Genomic DNA, 6,766 nt, shown 5'->3' with positions numbered 1-6,766 from the left:
GTATGTTAGTGTACTGGTGTGCTGGAGTGCTGATGAGCTGGAGTGCTGGTGTGTTGAAGTGCTGGGGTGCTGGTGTGTTGTTTTGCTGGAATGCTGGTGTGTCATTGTGCTGATAATGTGGAGTGCTGGTGTGTTGAAGTGCTGGGGTGCTGGTGTGTCATTGTGCTGATGAGCTGGTGTGCTGGTGTGTCGTTGTGCTGATGAGCTGGTGTGCTGGTGTGTCGTTGTGCTGATGAGCTGGTGTGCTGGTGTGTCGGTGTGCTGATGAACTGGTGTGCTGGTGTGTCATTGTGCTGATGAGCTGGTGAGCTGGTGTGTTGGTGTGTCGTTGTGCTGATGAGCTGGTGGGCTGGTGTGTCGTTGTGCTGATGAGCTGGTGTGCTGGTGTGTCATTGTGCTGATGAGCTGGTGTGCTGGTGTGTCGTTGTGCTGATGAGCTGGTGTGCTGGTGTGTCGTTGTGCTGATGAGCTGGTGTGCTGGTGTGTCATTGTGCTGATGAGCTGGTGTGCTGGTGTGTCATTGTGCTGATGAGCTGGTGGGCTGGTGTGTCGTTGTGCTGATGAGCTGGTGTGTTGGTGTGTCATTGTGCTGATGAGCTGGTGTGCTGGTGTGTCGTTGTGCTGATGACCTGGTGAGCTGGTGTGTCGTTGTGCTGATGAGCTGGTGTGCTGGCTTGTGTGATCTGGAACTCCAATTGCTGTCCTGCTCATCTCCAGGTGTTGTCTTGAGAAGGAGCTGATCTGATATTCCTCAGCGCTGCTTCATGATAAGGACTAATGAACTATGTAAACACAATATTTTTCTCATTAATAATGCACCGCTGAGATATTGTCACTTGTTCAGGGTTAATTTTATACTTGTTAAAAATGCATAAGTGTCTGATGAAATGCATGCTAATAACCGCTAATCACTTGCTTCTCCCAGCCCTTCATATCTCTTCTGAACACACCAGCTTCCTGTGGACTGATGCATGAACTGATGTCATCTCTCCAGCCTATTGGAACTGCTGAGCCCAGCCAGGATTTATCTGTGACTGAGACAGGAGCAGCCCCTCCTCCAGGGACAGAGACACCACACACAGAGAGAGGACTATCACCTCTCCAGGAGACAGAGACACCACACACAGAGAGAGGACTATCACCTCTCCCAGAGACAGAGACACCACACACAGAGAGAGGACTATCACCTCTCCCAGAGACAGAGACACCACACACAGAGAGAGGACTATCACCTCTCCCAGAGACAGAGACACCACACACAGAGAGAGGACTATCACCTCTCCCAGAGACAGAGACACCACACACAGAGAGAGGACTATCACCTCTCCCAGAGACAGAGACACCGCACACAGAGAGAGGACTATCACCTCTCCCAGAGACAGAGACACCACACACAGAGAGAGGACTATCACCTCTCCCAGAGACAGAGACACCACACACAGAGAGAGGACTATCACCTCTCCCAGAGACAGAGACACCACACACAGAGAGAGGACTATCACCTCTCCCAGAGACAGAGACACCGCACACAGAGAGAGGACTATCACCTCTCCCAGAGACAGAGACACCGCACACAGAGAGAGGACTATCACCTCTCCCAGAGACAGAGACACCACACACAGAGAGAGGACTATCACCTCTCCCAGAGACAGAGACACCACACACAGAGAGAGGACTATCACCTCTCCCAGAGACAGAGACACCACACACAGAGAGAGGACTATCACCTCTCCCAGAGACAGAGACACCACACACAGAGAGAGGACTATCACCTCTCCCAGAGACAGAGACACCACACACAGAGAGAGGACTATCACCTCTCCCAGAGACAGAGACACCACACACAGAGAGAGGACTATCACCTCTCCCAGAGACAGAGACACCGCACACAGAGAGAGGACTATCACCTCTCCCAGAGACAGAGACACCACACACAGAGAGAGGACTATCACCTCTCCCAGAGACAGAGACACCACACACAGAAAGAGGACTATCACCTCTCCCAGAGACAGAGACACCACACACAGAGAGAGGACTATCACCTCTCCCAGAGACAGAGACACCACACACAGAGAGAGGACTATCACCTCTCCCAGAGACAGAGACACCACACACAGAGAGAGGACTATCACCTCTCCCAGAGACAGAGACACCACACACAGAGAGAGGACTATCACCTCTCCCAGAGACAGAGACACCACACACAGAGAGAGGACTATCACCTCTCCCAGAGACAGAGACACTGCACACAGAGAGAGGACTATCCCCTCTGCCAGGGACAGAGACAGCCGACTCCCCTCCCACAGGGGGCAGAGACACCACCCCTCCTCAGAAAGGGTCCTAGGGTCCCAGTGTTGCAGTCTTGATGTCTTCACAGACTCGCCTGCCCTCCAGTCAGCCCCTTTACTGCCTGCAAGAACGCAGCTCTGTGAGCTTGCCTTGTGTTCTTGTTGTCACTGCATCATATATCATATGAGGGTAGAAAGAGAGGTGTTTGGAAAGGCACACTATAATTAGGAAATAATAAGAAAATATATGAAAAGAACAAAAAAAAAAGAATTGAAAGATGTTTGCTTTTATCATCCCCAGATTTTTCATACCTGTCAGCCCACACAGAAGGACAGGTAATTTGAGTGGTACGGTGAAGGATTGTCAAGGTTTTGAAGTCTCATTGATAGCGCTGCCATCCCTGCAGCTCCGAGCTCGTCTGTGCAGCGGAGAGTGACAGTCCCGCCAGCCCACTCACGACTGCACAGCCGCAGGATTCAGACAGCTCTGCCCTGATCCCACCCTGACCAGCGAGTGGCTGGCACAGGGGGCAAAAGCTCGGCACAGCAGACACGCACCTGGTAGAAGGTGGGCACATATTTAGCACAGGGGATCAGGCCTGGTAATGGTGGTAATAATAATAATAATAAATCCTTACACTTATATAGTGCTTTTCTGGACTCTTTACAGGTAATGGGGACTCCCCTCCACCGCCACCAGTGTGCAGCCCCCACCTGGATGATGTGACGGCACCCATAGTGCTCCAGTGCTCTCCCCACACACCAGCTCTCAGTGGGGAGGAGAACAGAGTGATGAAACCAGTGCAGAGATGGGGGTTATTAAGAGGTAATGGCCAGGGGAAAATTCGGCCAGGATGTCGGGGTTACAACCCTACTCTTTTTGAGAAACGCCCTGGGATTTTTAATGGACCTCGGTTTTACATCTCATCTGAAGGAGGGCGCCTGTTTACAGTATAGTGTCCCCGTCACTATACTGGGGCATTAGGGCCCACACTGACGGCAGGGTGAGCGCCCCCTACTGGTCTGACTACCCACTAGCCTGGCATGGAGGGCACACGCACAGAGCAACGAAACACAATTCTCAGCCCTGCGCTGCTGCCTGGGCTCACGGCTGGACCCTCCCTGCCGCTGCGAGAGGCTCAGGCTGAGGAAGCTGCCCTGGACCCAGAGACAGGGCTCAAGGATTAGCTGTAATCTGGGCCTGCAGCCGTTTCAACGGTTTAACCCTGTTCGACATCCCTGAAGACTCGAGTTTCCTTGTGGAAAATTAATCCAGGATTTCATATTTTAGAATGTACTGCGGAAGCAGAAGTGGCGCCTGCACGTGTAATCCAGAAGGAGAAAGTAAATTCAATATTAAAGCTGATTGGAGACCGCCGGAAACAGCTGGGGAGGGATTCGGGAGGCCAGCTGCAGGAACAGGACGGCTCAGGTGGGCTCAGCTGACCTGCAGAATGTTCGCCTCTTGTAATAACAACATCATAATAGACAATTGCAGGAATGTACATATACACGGCCGTTCAGTATGGACAACCTCATGCCACTTTTGTTATCTAGAAAATGTCAAACAACCACTCTTATTTTTCACTGTCAGTTCCCAGTGGGAGCAGTGGGAGTCTGACACCCCATTCCCAGTCAGTTCCCAGTGAGAGTAGTGTGGGTCTGACACCCCATTCCCAGTCAGTTCCCAGTGGAAGCAGTGTGGGTCTCACATCCCATTCCCAGTCAGTTCCCAGTGGGAGCAGTGCGAGTCTCACAGCCCATTCCCAGTCAGTTCCCAGTGGGAGCAGTGTGAGTCTCACAGCCCATTCCCAGTCAGTTCCCGGTGGGAGCAGTGTGGGTCTGACACCCCATTCCCAGTCAGTTCCCAGTGGGAGCAGTGTGGGTCTCACATCCCATTCCCAGTCAGTTCCCAGTGGGAGCAGTGTGGGTCTGACACCCCATTCCCAGTCAGTTCCCAGTGGGAGCAGTGCGAGTCTCACAGCCCATTCCCAGTCAGTTCCCAGTGGGAGCAGTGTGAGTCTCACAGCCCATTCCCAGTCAGTTCCCAGTGGGAGCAGTGTGGGTCTGACACCCCATTCCCAGTCAGTTCCCGGTGGGAGCAGTGTGGGTCTGACACCCCATTCCCAGTCAGTTCCCAGTGGGAGCAGTGTGGGTCTCACATCCCATTCCCAGTCAGTTCCCAGTGGGAGCAGTGTGGGTCTGACACCCCATTCCCAGTCAGTTCCCAGTGGGAGCAGTGTGGGTCTCACATCCCATTCCCAGTCAGTTCCCAGTGGGAGCAGTGTGGGTCTGACACCCCATTCCCAGTCAGTTCCCAGTGGGAGCAGTGTGAGTCTCACAGCCCATTCCCAGTCAGTTCCCGGTGGGAGCAGTGTGGGTCTCACATCCCATTCCCAGTCAGTTCCCAGTGGGAGCAGTGCGAGTCTCACAGCCCATTCCCAGTCAGTTCCCAGTGGGAGCAGTGGGAGTCTGACACCCCATTCCCAGTCAGTTCCCAGTGGGAGCAGTGTGAGTCTCACAGACCATTCCCAGTCAGTTCCCAGTGGGAGCAGTGTGGGTCTGACACCCCATTCCCAGTCAGTTCCCAGTGGGAGCAGTGGGAGTCTGACACCCCATTCCCAGTCAGTTCCCAGTGGGAGCAGTGTGGGTCTGACACCCCATTCCCAGTCAGTTCCCAGTGGGAGCAGTGTGGGTCTCACATCCCATTCCCAGTCAGTTCCCAGTGGGAGCAGTGTGAGTCTGACACCCCATTCCCAGTCAGTTCCCAGTGGGAGCAGTGGGAGTCTGACACCCCATTCCCAGTCAGTTCCCAGTGGGAGCAGTGTGAGTCTCACAGACCATTCCCAGTCAGTTCCCAGTGGGAGCAGTGTGGGTCTGACACCCCATTCCCAGTCAGTTCCCAGTGGGAGCAGTGGGAGTCTGACACCCCATTCCCAGTCAGTTCCCAGTGGGAGCAGTGTGAGTCTCACAGACCATTCCCAGTCAGTTCCCAGTGGGAGCAGTGTGAGTCTGACACCCCATTCCCAGTCAGTTCCCAGTGGGAGCAGTGTGAGTCTCACAGACCATTCCCAGTCAGTTCCCAGTGGGAGCAGTGTGGGTCTGACACCCCATTCCCAGTCAGTTCCCAGTGGGAGCAGTGTGGGTCTGACACCCCATTCCCAGTCAGTTCCCAGTGGGAGCAGTGTGGGTCTGACACCCTTCCCAGTCAGTTCCCAGTGGGAGCAGTGTGGGTCTGACACCCCATTCCCAGTCAGTTCCCAGTGTGAGCAGTGTGGGTCTGACACCCCAAACCCACTGAATTCCCAGTGGGAGCAGCACAATGCTTGCATGCCCTGCGAGGCTGACACACACCCCTCCTGTCCCGCGGCAGACAGGACTGCTCCACGGTCACTGGAGTCTCACCACCCTGGACACACTGCATGGGCCTGTCACAGCAGTGCTCACTACCTCCCTGCCCGACGCAGCAGAGCAACACATACAGCATCTCTCCTGGCCAGTGGACACGATCTTGAGAATCATTTCAGCTAATTACCCTAAAACAGTTTCTAAAGGAGAGTGGTGCCTCTGCTTCACTACCGCCAGGCGATCGGGCAGAGGGCTCCTCTCTTCAAAGGGAGACTGTGTAGGCAGAGCAGGCAGTGTTTGAAAACTGCGAGATGGCACAAGTCAAGAGAACATGATAATTAATGAATTAGTTAGCTAATGAATACATCTCCAACAGCGTACTGCAGGGAAATGGTGCTGGGAGCAATCAGGATACCCGTGTGTGCTGATCCAGTCTGGACTGCGGGATCAGGAGCTGCAGGCAGGGGTCGTGGCCTTTGTGTCAGTGGGGATCGCTGGCACCAGTCAAGAAGACGATAACAGTAATGATCCTGAGTGATGTTTTAAACATCTGAAGAGTGAAATTGCTGCAGCATCTACAAGCAATATGTCTTCCAAAACAAACTTATTTTTTCATCAGTAAGAGTACCTTCTCAGCAAAAGCCTTAGAGGTTACACATATACACACACATCATTCTGTGTGGTGTTGCTGTTAATTACTTGTTGCAGCTGGCTCTTTCTTGTCTGTTCCTGTGCTTTGGCAAGATGGTAACTGATCTGTAAAGCCAATATTGTTCTTTGCAATGAAGTGAATTGACTTTGAATGGAATGGAATCACATCAAATCAAATCAAATTCACTTCAATTTAGTTCAGTTGAACTTAGTTTAGCTCTGACTCTCCAGGTCCAGGAGAACAGAGAGCTCCTTACCTCAACCCTGACTCTCCAGCTCCAGGAGGAGAGAGCTCCTCAGCTCAGCTCTGACTCTCCAGCTCCTGGAGGAGAGAGCTCCTCAGCTCAGCTCTGACTCTCCAGCTCCAGGAGGAGAGAGATCTTGTCCTCTATAGAGTTTTGAGACTAATTAGAGTCTCAGTTTAGCTGCCATGCCATTCCCACGTTGAATTCCATTATGGATCAAGACAGGTGATCAAG

The 6,766-nt window shown here is 52.9% G+C and overlaps 1 long non-coding RNA gene across 1 annotated transcript; it reads left to right on the top strand.

Annotated features, from left to right (window-relative positions):
• The first annotated feature begins 2,166 nt into the window (after positions 1-2,166).
• Positions 2,167-6,244, top strand: LOC107078433 (uncharacterized). Its single transcript, XR_011184065.1, has 4 exons — positions 2,167-2,856; positions 2,959-3,114; positions 3,580-3,720; positions 6,013-6,244. It is a non-coding gene; the product is annotated as an uncharacterized lncRNA (long non-coding RNA).
• The last annotated feature ends 522 nt before the right edge of the window (positions 6,245-6,766 follow it).

Source organism: Lepisosteus oculatus, chromosome 2, assembly GCF_040954835.1.
Source record: "Lepisosteus oculatus isolate fLepOcu1 chromosome 2, fLepOcu1.hap2, whole genome shotgun sequence".
NCBI classification, from domain to species: Eukaryota; Metazoa; Chordata; class Actinopteri; order Semionotiformes; family Lepisosteidae; genus Lepisosteus; species Lepisosteus oculatus.
This window is presented reverse-complemented; position numbering and strand designations above follow the sequence as displayed.